The following is a 20,497-nucleotide window of genomic DNA, read 5'->3' on the forward strand; positions in this document are numbered from 1 at the left end:
TCCCTCACCAGCTTTAAGATGTTCTACATGATTGCTTAACAGTTTGTTTTCTCTTCTCCCTATATGACAACACTGCTCCCTTCCTGATCTTTCCTAATAACATCACTGTAATTGCCTTGACATGAAATAGCAGCACAAACAGAGATGCTTTGCTTTGAGGTGTTTTATCTCTTTATGAATGTCCGTATTGGTTGAGGGTGTTGATTTCACTTTAATATGAAATCAGAGCTTTTTTTGGTATGTCTTATCTTATCTACATTGTTTTACTAAACTTGATTTTACTAGGCTGATTTTGGCTATGGGGATTGCACACAGGAGTTGCATTGTACAGTGTGGTAGATATAATAGTAGTACTGAGGGAAAAAACTTTGCTTAAACCTTCTGTTGCTGAAGTTGGTTTTAGTTGAACTCCATTCAACCATATCTTGTTCATCTCAGAAATATTGTGGTGCAGTTACCTTTCAGCTTGTGCTAGAATCAGCTTCTATCTTATGCAAGCTGGATCTGTAACTCCTGCCCCACATTTCTCTTTCTTGATGTCATCTGAAGGTGTAGAACCTATAGTTGTTCTTCAAAAGTACACCTGGTTTTTCTTTTTGAGAAATTATAGCATGTTATATAGCGTTAGCTAATGTTAAAATCAGTATTAGCCATTGTAAATTATCAGGTTTTTCTTCTAAAGCTGGGTAGTTGCTTTAATTACAGAAAATTCCCATTCTTGAAAGTGTTCAAGGCCTGGTTGGATGGGGCTTGGAGCAACATGGTCTAGTGGAAGGTGTTCCTGCCCGTGGTACAGGGGGTGGAACTGGATGATTTCTTGAGGTCCTTTTGCAGCCCAAACCATCCTCTGATTGTAGAACACAGCATTAAGAAACTTTCCCTACTGATGTTGAAGGATGTTCCACGTTGCACATGCCTCAAAAGCTCTTCAGTGGATCTCTGCTACCAAAGGTGGGGCTGTTCCCTGTGCTGGAAATATCAAAGACAGGGCGATTCAGAGAAGTCCTTGCTGTTGACTTTGGACAGCTGTCAGTCCAATGGGAATGATTTATCAAGGATCTGTGTCTTCAGAGCTGTTTCACTGAAACACTGGGAATTATCCCTAGATGCCAGTGGCAATGGAAGAGGGATTTGGAACCAGGAGACAGCGAGCCAGGCTGACTCGGTGAGCTGCGCTTTGGAGAGTGTCAGACAGGATGATCACACTGGTCCCTCCTCTTCTTCTTATCTCTAAGTTTGTAGCTCTTGTTGGACAGACACACAAAGGGAGTTCTCCCTGAGACTTTGAACTGAATTACCACTTCATCACATGAAAACCTTCTGTCCTTAAGAGCGGCCCACGGGAATGTTGCTGTTTTGCTTTGATAGTTGACTTCCGCTCCATTTCCCAGGTAAAGCATTAATCCCTCCCAGCCCTCTCCTCATTTTGAAAGTCTTTAGCCACAGTTCTCTGTTAGGCTTTGAAAAGCATGTTGTAAGGAGCACAAACGGGAGATATGCTGCCTTCAAACAGCTGCTGCCCACTTCTGCATATGTGTAAAGTAGGATAAGATATGCAATTTGTAGGAACTATGATTACTGGCTTAAGGAGAAGATACAGCATTTCTCAACATTTTTGAGACATTAATACAATCCAGCCAGGCCATTTTCTGTAATGCGTGGTTCGCTGTATCTGATGTATATTTTTTTCATCTCAGACATAAAGGTAAATCCTTTTCATTTACATAAGCGGGCTCTATAAACCAGATTACCCGAATTAATCATAGATATTTAAGCATATTACATTGCTCTGTACCACAAGCTAGTATTCCTAGAAGGTGGATCAGAGATAAGGGTCCCATAAATTACTGACCAAATCCTTTAGTCCATCAGGCTTTATTTCCACTAAAATCAGTTTTGCTTGAGTAAGACCTTCTGGATTTGGCCCTGATACGCTTTTATATTCATAGACCCTTCAGATACAAAGAAAGCTCCATGAAGCAGTTGTATAATTTTTTTTTCCTAGTCTTAAATTTACTGTTTCAACTCAGAGTATAAAAATAAGCAGTTTTTTAGTAATGGTGCTTTTAATAATAAACAGCCATATCTCTGTCCTGCTTGGCTTTTATAAGCCTTTTAGTTTTTATTTAACATCTCCATGATGATATTTCCAGTAAATAGTTTAAATTGTGAAATGTGAAAAGATGGCTATTTTACCCTCGCTAAAATAAAGATCTGTGTACAGTTATTCTCGAATATTTTGCCTCTCTGCTTCCTAGAAGGCTCATCTGTCACTTGCAGACCAGTTGGGCAGCCAGCATGCTGTTACATATAGAAGTATAGGGAATATTCCCCACGCACGGCTCTTTTACCCTAATCAGACACTGCAGATGCATCTTGTCAAGAGAATGCACCTCATGCTCAGAAATGAAAGGAAAATGACTTCAAGGAGGACAGAGCAGCACAGCGGCAGCTGACCCCACGCAGCCCCCACAGGCAGGACTGTCAGGAGCAGGGCAGGAGGATGAGCTGCCACCCGTGCCACTGCTGCATGGATTGCTCCTGCAGCTGGGTCCTGCAGCTGCCAAGGTCAGCGGGCCAGCAGCTCCCAGGCCGGGCTGCGGGAGCAGTGCGTGTCCCCAGCCTCACCCAGCCAGGGCTCAGGGGCTCCCAGGGGCTGGGGACACGCACAGGGGGCACATTCAGACCAGGGGTGGGAGCAGAGCGGGGTTTTCCTCACCAGCTTCCCAGAAATAACGTTTTCCCCCCTCCTTATTATTATTCTCCTTATTATTTGTTTGCTTCCTAGCTCAGTCTCGTCCAGTCAAAAATGTTTCCAGCAGAGAATTTTTCTCTACTTCTAGCACACAGACATATGGACATACTTTAAAAAAAAAAAAAAATGTTGTTTTCATTTCAAGCTCCCTTTTAAAAAGGATTTGTCACTACCTGACACAGTCCTTACTCTGGGAGACTGCTAATGATTTCAGCAGGGTTTTTTGTGGGAACTGCTGGCTTTTATCATATATTGTGATTGCAGTGGGGTACAGCAGCATCTTTATTTCAACAAATCAGAACTCTGCATTCAGAAGAGGTTAATAGAACAAGTAGCATTAAAGTGTGTTTAAAAGGTAGAAGGATATGGAAAAAAATTCTTTTTCAGAATGTATTTTTTATATTGTGGCTTCCTTTCCTTTGTCAGAAAAGCTTCAAAAGCTTAACCCGGTCCATCCTCTGGTCTCTTTCGAAGCCCTGCAACCCTTACTTCCCCTTTGGGCAAGAAACAGGTTTTGCCAAATTGTGCCTGCTGAACCAGAGTCCTCTACAGAGAAGGGAAGCTCAATTTTTTTTTTTTTTTTTTTTGGTGATTGACAGCTTGCAAGGACAAATAAAGCTCACTTCTGCTTTTTCTTCATATCTTATTAAATATGCTGCCATCCACAGTTCGCTCAAGATTGACACAGGATTGGAGAAAGAGGTCTTGTGCTGCTCTGTAGTTTTTTCAGCAGTCCAAGATTCCCCATTTACCTGTCCCCTTCCATTTTGTCCATCTCTTCCTTTATCTTCATTGCCTAACAGGAGCTGTGATTCTCAGGTGGCTCTCTCCAGTGCTGTGGGATGCAGTGCAAGGACACTATGCCCAGAGCAGTGTCACAAAACCACATTTCATCTTCTTTATCTCTTAATTATACACATCCATTTCATCTCTTAATTATGCTCTACCCAATGATGAAACCAGGACTGGCAGGTTTGTTTGTAGCTGGCCAGTTTTCTTCTTGCTTCCTTTTTAATGGGGTCTGCTTCAGTGCTGTGGTTGACCAGGTAATTGAGAGGAACACTGACCTTCTACCACACAAGCACAGAATAATTCCTATAAACTCTGATCTTTCTGGAAAAGGCTGTGTTGGAAACCAGGATGGGGATGGTACAATTAGTGCAGCCTGTTTCCAGTTGTCCCCATTTCTGGTGACTGAACTGAACCAAACAGGGAACAGGCTGGATGCCCCACCTGGGGGTGAGCACAGATTTTAGGACCCTGTGTCTCTTTGTTGCAGCATGTCCAATGAAAATGAGGACATGAATGTGCCAACCTCTGGGATTTCTGTGCTTTTGTAGTTCATATGCCCTTTTCAGACTCTTCTAACAGTAAATGCCCTTCAAAATTTAAGATTTTGTTTTTTGTTCTGGTCTACAGGGCCTGTTCACTTTTGTCTTTGACATTAGAGGATAATAATGAATACTGAGAATAATAGTGAAGAGACACATGTTAATCTGCTGGGGAAAGCTCAGCAGTTTCTGTGTTAATCTGGCAACAGAATTGCTTTGTGCCAAAGGTGTCCAAAATGCTGAGGCAGATACTTTTGTCATCATTTAAACTTGGGAACTTGGGCTTTGTTTCTAATCCAGTTTTCCGGGTGGCTCAGAAATGTGCCTGACCATTGTCATGCTGAGCAAGGCCTCCCCAAACAGAGAAACCCAAGCAAGCCTGCTTTGTTTTGGAAGGTCTTGGAAGTCAGGATGTCTTAATTAGTGCCTTCTTTCTCATAGCTCCTTCAGCTCTTTAAATGTAACAAAATGCAAGGCATGGGAAATGAGTTTCAGGAGATAAATATGGAAATTGAGAGGGAGGAGGGAGTGCTTATGTCTGTCCTGCACAGGTAAATGGAGTAAAAGCAAAACCCAAAAATGAATGTCTTGTTTTCAAAGCCCAGCACTTTGGTTCTCTGCCTCTCGAGCTGACAGAAGGAAGGCTGGGATAGTTCAGATGCTGATAAACTAGTTTGGATAGCACAGTGTTGTAGTTTGTGTCAGTTAGAAACTTTGAACCTAAAAACAATTGTTCAAATATTTCCTCTCTCTGTTCTGTCCCTCGTTATTCTCAGTCCCACCACTGAGAGACAGACAGTTTTTCTGACTGCTGTTTTAAATTCTTTTCTCTCTGTCCAGTGTTATATTCTAGCACCACTGGAGACTTCAGGATAGTTCTGATGGACTAAGCTAACTCACAGTGTATAGGCAGGAAAAAGCAAAACCACTTTTAGTGATGAGGATAATTTTTATGAAGACCAGCAATATAAAGAAAACAGTAGAGAGAAAACTGGCAGAAAGTGGTCTTGACTGGGTGTGTTTCTCCTAATACCCATTGGCAAAAGTAGAACACTGACCTGTGGGGTTTTTCTAATGAAGAGAGAGTAGGACAGGGTAGCACAACCTTAAATTTTGTGACTATGTGCAGCCTTACCATCAAAATGAAAGTTCAGTAATTCCTAGTTCACAAAGGCCTTCTGTGTTCTGAATTTTACCAACTGTGATCTTAATTTATTAGTAGCATCAATAAACTTTTGGTGGGTCGGATTTTCTATTAATTTAATCAGAACCAGGATTTTTCCGTGAGTGATCCAGGGTGCTGCCCAAAGCGAGGGTGGTTACCTGATGAGTGATCTTCTGCTGGGCTCTGCAGTCAGGTGGGAACATGAAGCTCCCTTGACAGTAGCAATGGTCACTGCAAAATGAAATCTGTAGCAGTAGCTAAACTGCAGCCATTAGATGCTATCACTGGGATTTGAAATTAAATTAAGCAGCTGGAATGCCTCCTATCCTGCTAACATCATCAACCATATCAAATATAATCACTGCTTTTATTACTGCGAGCACAGGATGCGGCTGGAAGTAAAACTGCCGATTATCAGATCTCAGTTTAGCCAATTTTGACTTCCAGTTCAGAGATTTGAGTTGTCAAAAGGGACATTTAAAAAGAGATCAGTTCCTTTGAAGTAATAACACACAGGAGCCTGGGGGGCAGAGTCACAAAACTTCTGTACACTGGGTGGACTAAAACCACAGAAAATGCTTCCTGTTTTATAGGGGTGCAGAGAGAATATTAAAACTGCAAAAGCTGTTCAGACTAGGATGTAGACAGTCTGATGGTGTCAAGAAAAAGCCTTATTATCTCCTCTACTTTAGTGCTGTGGTAATGTTTTTTCCAGGAATATGAGGATTCAGGGAAAGGAGAAGTTCCGATTACTAATTATCTTCATATTCACATTGCTGGACTCTACATTTAGGGCTCTGCTCTGATCTCTGATGTGTGGTTGTGAATTACCACAAGCTTTGAAATAAAAAGACCCAAACACACCCTGCTGCTCTTGTGGTTGAGACACTCTGTGAAATATGCACTTAAATACCTGGAGCTGGAGTAGCAATGGGGAAAAGTCACTTACCCCCAGTTCAGTGAGGCTCTGTAGCACAGGACTTGGAACATTCCAGCCTTAGGACTCACAGGGCTCAAAAAGGCACCACACTTTTATACCGAGGAATAGTCCTGGAAGTTGAGATCTCCTGGAGAAAGATTGAAGAAAACTGAACAGAGCAGGGCATAAAGTCTAACACTGCTTATATGTATTATTGCTTCTCCCCTGACTCTCACAGTTGGAGCAGAATGATTCAACTTCTAACAGCTTTTTCAGGTTTGAGAGGTACATCAGATTTAGAAGAAAGATAACCCAAAGTGCAACTAAATGTTTGGTATTTATGATAACCTTGGTTTAGCATCACAAAATTTTATTTCCTGTTGGTGTTAATTTGTAGTCGCAAGGGTTTGCATTTCCTGATGAAAATTTCTCTTTCAGAAGGAAAAAGTAATGTACCTCTGTCTAAAAAAATTATGTTTTGATCTGGTCAGGTGCAATCCTTTAAGGGAACAATTGGTGGAGACTGCAGGAGAAAACAGAGTCTAGTCCTTTCATCTGCAGCTGACTGTCACTTCTTACCAGGAAAAGCCTCTTAGCCTTATCAATTTTAATCCCCCAAAAGGAACTTTTGCTTGACAAAAAACCCAATTGGTTCTTTGTTTTCAGTTCACGGGCACTTTGAGGTTGGCCCAGTGTAGGATCTGGTGTGAAGCCTCCCAAGGTCTCCTCGCTGTGTCTGGCTGGTCAGGGAGGATCTGCTGGGCAGGAAGGCTCAGATTGCAACAAAGCCAGGAGAGACCTTGGAAAAGAAAGGTTGAGTTCATCAGTGGCCGTCTCAGTAGCTGAGAAGGTCAGCTCTTCTCTAAACTGTGTCAGCATCCTTGGAGAGCTGGTTAAAGAAAATAGTATCATGTGCCTTTTACAGACAGAAGGGAACAGATCCAGTGCCCTCTGAAGCTAATTCAAAGTTTCCAGTTGATATGAGCTGACACTGCCTCGCGTCACTCCTGTGCTGAAGCTGTGCATATATTCTGGGCTAAAACCCACATGGAAGGAATGATTGAGTTGTCTTAGAGTGCAATCCCCTTAAATGCAAAGCCCAGTTGAGCAGGCTTTGTGTTGGGTAACTTAAAGGGCTCAGAGAGAGCAGAGCCCTTGCCCACTTACAGCTAATAGTTTTTCATTTTTATTGATGACCTCAAATATTGCTGTTTTCACCACCCCAAATAGCTTTACACTTAGCAGCCGTTCTCAGGGTCTATGCCATGAGTGCTGTGAGGAATAAATGCAAAAGAGCTGTAAGCAAGAAGAAAAATTTCTTTTCCCAGGTGCCCCATAATAGTTTTTCCCCGTGTTCTCCCCATTCTAAGTGGGTATTTTGTCTGCCTAAGGGCACCAGGGTTGTATCCCAGGCAACATTGCTCTGATATTTTTCAGTTTTTGTGGGCAGCTGAACCCCAGCAGAGATGCTCTGACTACATCACAGCCACCCCCTTGCATGGTGGCTCTCTTAAGAAAGAAGCCAAATTTCCAGTTTGATTGTCTAATTTGTTTTTTAATAATTGAGACAGATTGCTTTTTGCCTTTGAGAATGGGTCCTTGTGTGCAGTCAGGTGAGCTGTTTGCTATCAATGTCTGCTCTAGTATCAGATAAGTAGAAAACCCCCTCAACCTGACAATTCACTTGAGAATAATCTGATCTGGTTTGCTTTGCTGTTTCCTCTTGAAGTGGACAATGGCTTTTCCCCTGTTAAAAAGTTGACACAATGAGACAAGTGTGTGATTATTGTATCCCTTTATGTCATTTGAGTAACTTGAGATAGCCGGGTGTAATGTGAGTAATTTGTGTTCACCACCCCTTGAATCTATCTGGAGTTGATTGGCGTATCTGTGCATTTTAACTTGTCTGGAAGGCTCTTATCTCCTTACTGCACAGCATCAGTTGCAAATTTTAAACCTTTCCGTTCAACTTTATGTTTAAGTGTGTTACTCTTCCCCTTTCCTCTTAGGGTCTTAGCAGGGAGCTGTTTCTTCTTTCTTTGGTCGCTGGGTTTGTTTGAAGTAAAGGCAGAGACTCCTTTAAAACAAATGAATCAGGGGAAGGCAGGTAATGCAGCTGACAGACAGGTGATCCTGATAACACCGCCTGGTGCCTGATAGACTGCCCTTGAACATCTGAGCCATTCACACCATTTTAGGCACTTAACACTGCTTCTCCACTACTGAGCAAATCATTACTTTCCATCCTGACCCATTAAAGTTAAGGCCTCCCTGTGCCTTTCGGGTGCAGCCTGTGGTTACAGGGTGATGCTGAGCAGAGCCACCCCCTGAGAGGTGCTGCAGGTGCTGTCCCTCAGTGCCTCCAAGCGTGCATGGGAGCAGGGCTTCAGTGCCAGCCCCAGGCAGTTGCCAAAGCAACCTATTTTTTTTTTCTTCTCCTTCTTCTTCTTCATTATTTTTATTTTTAACCTGTGCTTCCCTTTGAAAAGACACAGATTAAAAATGAATCTTGAGAATCACCTTTCCTTTAGTGGTGTTGCACTGTAAATGTCACTTCCTTTATTTTGAGTGAAGGTGACGGAAAAGTGTGGTCTTAAGGAACAAATGTCATGCTCCGGGGAAGAGGAGAGGCAGTGAGATATGTTCTAAAGGAAGGTAAGATGCCACTTTGATACTAAATTTGTCCCATTTATGTAAGCTCAGTTTGAGACTTCACCAGCTGCCTTGGTTTCCCCTGACAGATGCAGAATCCTCTTCAGGAATGTGCAGTGATTTTGAGGTCTTAAGCATACAGACCCCCCTGCTAAATCAGAATCATAGAAAGCCCTGGATTGGAAGGAACCTTAAGGATCATCTTGTTCCAATGCCTCTGCCATGGGCAGGGACACTTTCCCCTATCCCAGGTTGTTCCAAGCCCATCCAACCTGACCTTGGACACTTCCAGGGATGGGCCAGCTTCTGACTCTCCTCACTGGCAGAAGTAGCTTCTGTCTCATCTGCTCTGGCATTTTCCTCACTGTTCTGCTATTTCATGGAAGTTTTCTCCCTTTGTGGAGCAGTGCAGGCACGTCCTTTGTCCTTTTGCTCTCTCAGCTGAGTGAGCACCAGACTATCCACGCAGTGCCCACCGGGACTGCCTTCCAGCCTCCTGCTCCTCTGCCTCATGACCCTTGAAGGATGTGGGTTACACCTGGGATTGGTGGGGCATTTAGGGTCAGTTCCCCCAAAACAACTGCCTTCCACATCCCTCCAGTAGGCATCTCTCTCTTAAAAATGTTTAATAAAATGTAGGAAGCTGTGGTGGGTGAGTGACTGCAGGTCTTGCTGCTGTCAGGCAATGTGGCTGTGTAACAATCTCATGTCGTAGTGCTCAGGTTAGGATGAGAAGTTTAAAAACCCTCCCCTATATTTGAACTCCTGAGGGTTGCTCTGATTTTCTGTTCTTTTGCATTATACACAATGGGATCATAAGCTTGGCAAATGAGAAATAAACAGAGAATACTGTGATTAAAAATGTACAATACATAGTATAACCTTGCACAACAAAATTAGTACTTTGCTAATTTAGTCCCAAAGCATATTGATTAAATGCATTTTACCACTTCAGTGTACACTGGAAAATCCAATTAATATAAAAAAAAAAGAAAATGAAAACATTCAAGTCACTGAACTCTGGATCATAAATGTTAATCCATCCTGCAGTATCTTTTGAATAGAATACACACTAATTTTCTCTCATTGTTACAGAACAGATTTCACATAAAATAATGCTGTAATTGTTTGGGGAAAAAAAAGTATTTGCCATTTGGTTTTTCCATTTGCTCCTCCTTGATTGAATTCATTAAGAAAGGATTTTTTTTTTTCAGTCCATAACAGCTTTCAGCAAAGTCTCCTTAGTTGAGAACTTTTAGAACAAAAAATGTCTGCACATTTAATGTACTAGAAAAAGAAGCCTCACACAATATTCTACCATAGGTATAGAATTTGACCAAATGTAGGATTTTTTTTGGACAATGTCCATGCTCAAGATGATGGTGAGGGAAATGAGTCTTTCATATCAGCTGGTTGCCAAGAATTCAGCTTCTCCTAGGTGAATGTGAAGAACAAACTTCTGGCCAAAGGCTTTGTGCCAGCATTACCTACAGACAGTGGAAATGATGGAGTTTTTTATTTGGTACATAAATTGGGGCAGAATGTCAACAATCCAAGGTCTTTGTGTGCTGTTAGAGCCAGCATAGAAATTCCTATGTCGTCAGAGACTTGATATAAATATAAAGTTGATATAAATTCCTGCTGGAATTGATAAGGTTTGCATTCAGCACACTTAACTATAGATGAAACAATTTTCCAGCAAGTCCTGGCATTTTTATCGAGGCTTGGTGCAAAAAGGGAAACTTGGTTTTGGGAATCTCTGGTGAAGACACAAGCTGATGGAGCTGTTGCATCCATGATGGGGAATTTTTTCCAGAAAAGAGATGCTACCAATGGGATGCATCAGCTGAGTGGAATGATGAGAAATTTACCATTTCCAGCACTCTTGAACTCTTACAAATCAGTGATATTGTGGAAGGTTTTAGCTGTGGTTTGGTGTTGGGATCATATTTAGGGAAACATTTCTGAGACAGCACTTTCATTGCTTTAGCAGCACAGAATTCCTGAGGTACCCATGGGAATATGTTGGTGTCCAAGGGAACGTGGGTGAGGGGACATCCCTTCTGGAGCCTTGTGTGCAGGGAAACACCTGCAGAAATCTTCATTATTCTCTTGTCCCAGTGCCTCCCCCAAAGGCTGTGCTGTGTTGGGTACTGGCTGTTTCACAGGGAATCCATGGAAAAGCCCATGTGCACTTCACCTGCTGCTTGTGGGTGGTCTCAGAAGGTATTTTCCTCACCCTCTCCCTCTTCTTTCTTGTGGAAAGAAGAGCAACTGACGTACTATAAAAATAAAATGTTGCTCTCAAATGAGCATTAATTCTGGCACTTTTATAAATACTTTTCATCCTCAGACAGGACAACATTTACAAGGGTAGCCCAGTGAAAGTCGTGGGAACATTATCCCATCATAACTTGTTTTTATCTAAGTATGCTCAGATAAATACTGCTACATGATATATTTGGATATATCTAAGGCTTTTTTTCACAAGGTTGATATTTATATTTTTACATGGCCAAGCTTTACTACCGTTGCAATAGCATTTTGTGCCATTTGATTGCCAGTGCTTTAAAACATAGTAAGAGTGTGAGGAACTAGATATTTCAGACTATTCCTTTCCAGTTTTAAGCATTTTACGTGCATATTAGACTATGATATATCTGTACATTTCACCCTATCACTGTGCACACTTGCGTGTAAAGAAAAAGCCTTCATATCACAATAATTTATTCTATGGAGTGTGGTCATGATATTTTATGTTTTCTATATTTGGTTGTAATTGTGGCTAGGAAATACTCTTTCCCAGAATAATTCTGTTCCCAGTACAAATCAAGTGAGCTAAAGACAGACTTTTTAGACTGTCCTTCATTTATTTCCTATGCTTTTTACTAAGACCTGATTTTGGTGTTGTGTACATTACAAGGAATAGCTTAGAAATTTAATATATCTGAAGAAATAGAAACTGGAATGATGGTGCAGAAAGAAAAGAGGAATAATCAAATTCTGCTCGTTCTGGGTAGGGGAGTTGTAATGATCCTATAAATCCTAACTTCTGTATTTCTTGATTTTTGGGACAAAATGAAGAATTCTGTTGGATAGGAAGGATTCAGTTAAATTCTTTCCTTTCAGTTTAGTCTTGTTCTGCACTTTGCAGCACTGCTCCATAGAATTCTGCTAAAAGTCAGATAAATAAACTGATATTCCCTCAGCCTTATCACTGAGTTTGAAACAGGTTGTATTATGGTCTCATCCTAACATAATATATTGCACTTATGAATTAGAAGGCTAAATCTTCAGCAGTTAAAATTTTCCCTCATTCAATGTGCCTTTGCACAGAAATATTTAATAAAAATCAGTCTTATAGAATTTCTGTTCCCATCTGTTATAAGTGTGTAATTTTTTAACACTTTGCTTGTATTTAAGAAAAATTAACCTCATAATATTTTTTTATCTTATTTTAAGAGAAATATGTATATCAAAGATGTGGTATTAATTCCCTAGAAGATATTCATAAACACTAACACTTTGGACATTAAATAGTGATAAAAAAATTGAGATGGTAATTAATCCATTCTACATTTATGGGCTTGATTAGCTGTCATACAAAAAACGGTTGGTGAGGCCAAATCAGGTTATTCCAGCTTTCTTTCTTCCATCAGCATGTGCCCAAAGAGAGTTATTAGCTCATTTTGGTTGTTCACTGGCAGTCCCAATGCGGTTTGGGAAGTGTCTGCCAGCAAATGTCCTTAATATACATGGTTGGAAGGGGAATAGAAGCACCAAATCCATAAATTTGCCATATCCTGCTGAACTGAAAATGTCTCCATGTGCCACTGCTGAGATTGTATATTTTTAAAAATTGTATGTTTGCATGTTTTCTTCTCCTTTGCCACCAGCACTCAGATATCACTTACACAGGCAGGAAATTCATGTTCATATATTAATTTATTTGGTTTTAATTTTTTTTCCCTGTGATATTCAGAGTTAATTTAATACTTCAGGGTAATTCTTTTTTCTCTCCAATTTTAGGCATAGTGTATTGGATATTTTATATTTTGAAGTGCCTGTCTTTTGGAATATGTATGTGTACATGCTTGACGTGCATCTGCTCGGACGTTTCAACATTATGTTTGCAAAACTAATCTGTCAGAACTAAGAGGCAAAGGGGTGATGGAGATTTCAATTTTTTTTAAAAAAAAGAAAGGGAAGAAAAATTCTGCCAATTCTTTTTCCTTGCAAGAAATTCCCTGCATGACAAAATAATGGCAATTAATGACATGCTTTTTTTAGTAATTCCTTGCTTGTGGAGACTTATTGTACCTTGTTAAATACCTGTTGTTCAGCAGCCCAGAGTTGTCCGTATTTTGCAGAAGCATGACAGGATTATTAACTGTACAGTTGTATTATGGAGTTTAACGAACAAATGTTTTTCAAGTCTAATTTATTCTTAACGAGAGTAGTGTTAATTCATTTTGAGCTTTGCCTGGGAGGTGAGACCTCCAAAATTGTCCCAAAGGTGATAGCATACTTTTATTTTAGTGCAATGATTTTTTAGCATGTTGCATCATTGCATATATTTATTCATCATCCTTACACCATCCCCGAAAAGCAAGATTAAGGCGCAGGGATCAATCCAGCCCACCTCTTAGGAGCTCTGCTTGTGTTTAACCACAACCCTGCACATCACCTCGGGACAAGAAGTGGAGAAAACAACAACCATTCAAAACCATGTAAGAGATAAAGGACGGCGGAAATTAATTGCGTGATTAGATATTAGTCAGCTTTCCTATGGCAACAAAAAGCGGCATGGGATTTTGTTGGTTTTTTTTTTTTTTTAATTCCTAGAAATACTTAGTACTTGTTTCTTAGCTTATCAACAGCATGTTGTGGCTGTGTCAGGCAGAAACATTAGCTTGTGAATTAGCCCTGAGGCACTGTCCTATATACCACTATGGAAGCGCCTGGTGTGGGATCCACTGACTCAGAGGAACAGTGCCTCCTGCTGATTCTGTCTTCAATCCAAACACTGACCTTGCTCCCCTGACGGGATTTGACAGGTTTACAACCCACGGGTGTGGCTGTCATAGCATCATTTTCCCCCCCTTTTAGCTTCTTCTCTAATAAACTTGTTAAACGTTTTGCATTAATAGGGAAACTTATGCAATGGGTGTCTCGCTGTCTTTGACAACTCATTCAATGTCAACCATCAACAATTTTCCTTTAATGGACACATAACATCCCTGGTGTGATGATTTTTTTTTTTTTAAACTTTTGGTGTCAGATTGATAAGCCTGTGAAATAGAATAGCTACACATAATGCCGCTTTATCCTCACAATTGACAGTGAGGCAGTGAAGCAGAACCTCAAGAAAAGCGACCCAGTTCTGCATGTGTAACCACACAAGAACCCAGACTGGTCCCCAGTCCCAACTAACGTCACAGCTTCATGACATCTGAGCAAATAATAGGGAGAGAGTGTGAGTTTGTGAAAGTAATTATATAAAGCTGAAGGCAGGGAAAAAAAAGAAGTGGGGTGGGGGGAGAAAGCAAGCGGTTTCAGCACTTTGACAATGTCCACAGCTGTGATGTCATAGGCACAAAGATGATAATAAAATTTGGCCAATGTGGTGTCAACTACACCTTGCTCCTTTTGTCTTTCCCCTCGTATAATTTTGTATCCATGTGTGAATCGGCTCATTAGTGGAGGAGAGTGAAAATTGAGGTCAGGGTATTTAAACCTGACCTGTGCAAAGGCCATGCAATGCCTAAGCCCACCGGGGGTTTCACTTCAGAGCCCTGGACCACCCTTGAAGGTGACACCAATTCAAGCCTCATTTTATAAAGGCCTTATTAATTATTGTCTTTATAAGAAGGAGAAGCCATATAAAGAAATGTGTCATTCTTAGAGTAGGAGTAGGCAGGAAAAAAAAAAAAAAAGAGAGAGAAAGAGAGAAAGAAACAGAAGATCAAAAGAGAGCTTTTTTTTCCCTTTTGCTTTTCATGCCTCAGAACCTCAAAGGAGGTCGGGGAACAATCAGGCTTAGGGGTCTCGTGTGCTTTCTGGCAATTAGACTCAGCTGATGGGCTGAAAGGGATTGAATGGCAGGGTTCAAGGCCCTTCTCCAGAGCTTCAGACAACAGGCTTTTCCAAAGCAGCAGAGCAGCAGACACCACTGAAATAATTTCAAATGGAGACTTACAGCCAGGGATTCATTAATTCACCGGCCTAAACAATTACTGGAACATATAATGTCTCTATATACACTTTGATAAAGACTGTCATCCTAGACCTTCATTTTCCCCATTTTTATTAGAGATTTTTAATGTCAGGTTTGAAAAGAACCCTTTATTTCTTCAATTATCAAATTAAACCTTTTATTTTTTTTTCAGGGTGGGGAGGGGGGGTATATAAATTGCAGAATTTTTGTTTTATGGCTGCAATTGATTTGAATTACAAGAGGAGACTGAGAAAGTTTTGTAAAGCATCCTTAAACACTCAGTCATAAATAGGATGGGAGCCTCAGTAGCAAGAGATCCCATCCTCCTCCTTCCTCTCTTTAAAGAGGGTGGTCTGGGACAAATAGATTTAAATGAGCTTGATGTGAGAGAATTAGCTAATAGGGGACATGCAGCAGAGCACTCTATACAGGCTGCATTTGCTTATGGAATGTTTTGAACTGAAAAAACTGAATTAATGCACTTTTAGTACAGTTGAAATGTTTTTAAAATAAGAGAACAACGTATTATTGTATTTTTTTCCCTAGTGTAAATTAGATGCATTCAGAGATGAAAGGATGTAGTACAGATCTGTGGATCACTTATAAAATATATATAGTATAAATATAATATAGTGAATATATATATACGCTATATATATAATATAGTATTTTATCACTTACAAAATAATTACAAATACAAAGTATTCCTATAAATATTATAGGTAGGTAGGGATAGGTGCCTCTAGTGCACTTTGGGAAGGGACCAGATGTGTTTGGTAGAGGAAACATGGACCTAGGTAAAAACCTGTCCTGTGCAGAGTCAGATATAAAGTCTAATTTGGAACAGTCAAAAGTGAGGTTTGAATGGAAAATTGGATTTGTGACTAAATTAAGTTTTGTGTTTGCTCCTCAGACTCTTGTTTGGTGGGGTTTTTTTGTTGTTTGTTTTTGTTAGGGGAGAGGCTGCAAAAGTCAGCATGTTTTAACAGAGAAATATTTCAACTGAAAATGTTTTGTTTGGAAAGTACCATCATCATGGCACTTGGAAGTGCTGGTTCAGGTACCTGCTCAGCCAGCCCTGCCGTGCAGCGTGGGGCACACCAGCTAGCTCAGTTCACAGGGCAACAGGAGGTTTTTACATATGATTTTGAAAGAATTCACCGACTTGCTCACCACACTGAACGCTGTGTTAGAAGAATCCAACATCCTCTAACCACACCACAACGGTTTGCTTGATATTGATGGGGTCCTTGCCTCATTCCTGTGCCAAAGCCCTGCTGATGTTTGGAAGTCCCGACCAAAACATGAATATTCCTGTGCAGACAGTGTTGGGAAAGAAGCCTGCCTATGATGTGGTTCCAGTTGTGTCATGGTTTAACCTCAGCCCCACAGAGCCACTTGCTGACTTCCCCTCAGTGGGATGAGGGAGAGAATTAGAAAGGTAAAAGGGAGAAATCTCATTGAGTTGTGTTGAGATAAAGACAATTTAGTAGGTAAAGCAAAAGGTGCACGTGCAGAGAAAGCAAAACAAGGAGTTCATTCCTCACCTCCCAGGTGTTGAGCCATCCCCAGGAAAGCAGGGCTCCAGCACAATGAACAGTGACTTGGGAAGACAAACACCATCATTCCCAACATCCCTCTTCCTCCTTCTTCCCCAACATGGCACACAAGTATGAGGCACTGAGATATCCTCAGCACAGGCTTGTAGTAACTGTAACTTAATTCATCTTGCTCCCATTTTGGAGTTTAAGAGACAAGCTAAATCAAAGCAGATAGACCCAAATGATGCACCTGGGAATTAGTGTAATTCTGTGGTGCCCATAGAGAGTATCCATCAACCAAGATAATGATGATGGGGATCACTTGGATATTTACTACACACCTAATACACCTGGGAATGCTGGCTTAAGTGGGCTATTTTGGATTCCTTGGAAGGGGAAAAGGAAGGATACAGAAAGGTGGGGTGGGTTAAAGTGAGCTACCGTGAGTTATTGTGAGTAAGAGCCCTTTCCATTACAACAAATGAGCACTGTAATGAGATTCATTGAGGCAAGTTGTAGCGCCATTGTACTCCAGGCTTACTTAATACATGAAGCTAACAAGACTAGAGATTAGAGTTGTCTGTTCTGTAGGTCTGTGTAGTATCCAGGCCAAAGAATTCCTTTCCACTGCATACCTTTGTGCATGACTTTTGCTTTTAGTTGTCTAGCTATCAGAAGAAAACCATTATTTTTTGCCATTTTGGAACAGGAGTCTTGGATATTTATTTGGCTCCTTTTTTTTTTTTTTGTTTGTTTGTTTGTCATGTGTATAACAATACTGTGCATTGTTAGCTGGCATTAAACATATTTTGAGATTGTTAGTTTATAATCTGTAAAACTCTTCCACCCAGGCTAGACTATAATGCCAGTTTCTTATGTCTTTTTGTCTCTTACCTGTTGAACTTATTTTTATGACCTCTATTTACCTTCGTTGTACAGCTTTCCCCTCTGATGGATATTATTTGAAACTCCACTGTGGTCACTGTGTCCCTTTTTTGTGAGGTATTAATGTTTGCTGCAAGGCAAGGAAGGACTCCCATATACTAGCATTTTTGTACTTCCCTATTCTCCCCTGTGGTTGAATTCTTGCATATTGCAGATTCTTCTGGATTTAAATTGCATTTTTAACACAATGTAATATGGGTGCTGCCTCAAAATATGGGGAAGATCTTGAAGAGGGAGGTGCAAAATCCTATTTAGTCACCCCTGCTCATCCCTGTCAGTCCAGTGGCCTTGGGTACCACAAATGTTATCAGCAGGCACCTGTCAGGACCATTCTGTCAGAGTTTGCCTCACAGTAGAGGACATGAGTGAAATCCTCTCCCCCAGAGTGTGTCTCCCTGTGCTTTTTGAGACTATTCTTTCAACTCAACCCACCAGCCACCTTCAGCTGTAATCTGTCTCTTCCCCTCCATCCTGCCCCGTTCCCAAAGCAAGCCTCTTTGTCCTTGCCCAGTGCCCATTTACACCATTCCCAATCAATCTTCATTGAATGCTGTGGTACATCATTAACTTGTCTTCCAGCAAGCCACTTAACCCCCTCCACCCCGGAGCAGATTCTTTACCTTGCCACCTTCCCACGAGTGCTGCCATCCACGCTTGGCTTGGGCTGTTACTGAGGCACGGATTCATCATCCACATGGCTGCTTCTCTGCTCCCAGCACAACTGGCCTGACTTTATCTGGGAGATATCCCACAAGGAGATATCCTGAGGAAAAGGATATCCTCAGGAAGTTTGTCTGCAGATGAAACTCGTGCTGCCCCTGTTCCTCTCTGTTGTCACCCAGCAGACACAGGAGTCGTGATACAGCCCTTCCTTCTCCATGGTCATGGTTGATTTTGGTGAGCTCTGAACCAGGGCTGGGCTTTGTATAGGGCACAGGATGCAGAATGCATCCAAATTTTGTTATTTCGCAAATTTACACATTTTCTTCTATTTTCTGTATCGTTATTCAGACAAATTTGTAAGACTTACAGGTGTAATGCACAGTAGTTTTATACTTGGATTGGTATCAGACCTGAAATCCAGAAATCCAATACTTCAGTCTCATGAGTGGATAAATATTAGAACTGTTTTTTTTAAATTTCATCCCTCTAGGAGCCTCATTTTACTCATACTTTGCTCTTTTTATTTTTAATTTCTTCATGCTAGTTTCAAAGGAAATTGAGCAGCTGAGGTAGTTCTTTTATTGCTGAAAAGCCCCTCAATAATTCTGAGTTGATAGCCCACTCTACAGTTGCTGATCTGACTTTGGTAATCACACATCACATTATGATTACCAAGAAATAACTGAAGAGCGATTATGCAAATCCTGGAGTTTTAATTGGCTAATAATGACTTTAAGACAGAGTACAATGATTCATATGTTGTGTGTTTTTGAGGGGAAAAATCCAAAGTAATTATGTAAATCATTTGCCTGTAACAACTAGTCAGATGCAAAGCTTTGTTTGGATACGGAGGGCGCTCAGTAATGCATCAAAACTGGAGCATTCCTGTGATGCACAGAGGCTGCTCCACTTCAAATGTGCTGTATTGTGAATAGGGACTGATTTAATTCCTATTATTTCTTGCACTATCCTTGAGGAAGCTAAAACAACCCTCCAAGCTCACATATATGCTTAAGGCGATTGTTTAGCCTAGGAGATAAATGGGAAAAGAAAAATTCCATTTTCTAGAGGAGGATTGTAAAGAGATAATATAGTTCTTCTGTTTTTTTTTTTTTTATGTTTAAGATTCTGTGTCACAGCCAAATTTATTCACTATTAAAGATACTCTTAATTAGTAACCTTATACTAAAAGCTTCTCTTTAGCTTTTCTGCTGCCATGCTGTTATAGGACCTCTAGGCTGGCTTTTTAAATTCTACATGTTATTCTTATTAACACTGATTTTAAAAAGTAATCCTCATGGGGGTTGTAGATTTTTTTTTGAGATTCATTGAAGAAGTCCTGCTCTGTCTTCCTCACCCTGAATATTGGCAGTTTGGTACAATTTCTGTACAACATATTAGGAATTGTAAATAACTTTCACAACTTTTTATTGTACTTAAAATAAGCATAGTTTGGGTGATATTATGGTGAATACAAAAATTTCACATCAGGTTTGTCTTGGGAAACATACTTGGAGTAGGGAGCTGGAGAGAAGACAGCGGTTTCATGATAGCCATGAAGAGATGGTTTAACCTTAAAGAGTTCCAGCCAAGGCTCTGGTTGAGGGCATTGCTGCCCAGTCTTTGTGTGACTCATGGCTTGGATGCCCATTATATGTATTTAATGGAAAACTTAGCTTTAATATAGGTCTATTCTCTATCCTAGCCCTTGAAAGTAGTGTGTTTCTACTAACTTTATTGATCCACTGTGGGTGTTGGCTTTGTTCATCTGTCTGTCTGTCTCTCTACAGTGGGAGAAGCTCAGACCCACAAACAAGAAAAGATAAGAGTGAGGCAACAACGTCACCACATTCAGAATGTCTTCTGTGCAGACATAAACTTTGTTTTTATATTTCTCCTAAATCTCAGTTTGGGCCGTTCAGAATGGGAATGACTTTATAACTTTTGTCTACACCTTCCAAAAAAGAGTTTCCACTTGCTATAATGAATGAGACACAGAAGTGAATCCTTAGAAGAGCAGATTCGTTTATACATAGGAAACTGGTACCCTTTTAATGCTGCTGAAAGGTGGTAATGAATGTGAGGAGGAGAGGAGGAAGGGAGAGAAAAAGGGAACCTGTTTCCCATGGAGGGCACTCGGGGGGAAAAGTGGTCTTTAAATGCCTGAAAAAAATATTGAGAGAGAAGACAAAGAATTAAAAAAAAAAAAAAAAAAAGGAAAAAAGGTAAGTGAGGAAATGTGGAGAGCCAGCACATTGTAAAGCCCCTGCAGGCCAGTGAAGAAGTTTTTAGTGATTCAGTGCAGTTTT

General features: G+C 40.7%; 1 long non-coding RNA gene across 1 annotated transcript in view; it reads right to left on the reverse strand.

Moving 5' to 3' along the window:
- Positions 1–19,105, reverse strand: part of LOC110482990 (uncharacterized) — a 59,431-nt gene extending 40,326 nt beyond the window's left edge. Inside the window, exons 1-2 of the long non-coding RNA XR_002467493.2 lie at positions 18,146–19,105; positions 6,201–6,318 (exon numbers count right to left, since the gene is read on the reverse strand). This is a non-coding gene — a long non-coding RNA (uncharacterized LOC110482990). The remainder of the gene's footprint in view (positions 1–6,200; positions 6,319–18,145) is intronic.
- Positions 19,106–20,497: the final 1,392 nt, after the last annotated feature.

The sequence above is a fragment of the Lonchura striata genome, chromosome 10, assembly GCF_050655825.1.
Source record: "Lonchura striata isolate lonStrDom1 chromosome 10, ASM5065582v1, whole genome shotgun sequence".
Classification (NCBI taxonomy): domain Eukaryota; kingdom Metazoa; phylum Chordata; class Aves; order Passeriformes; family Estrildidae; genus Lonchura; species Lonchura striata.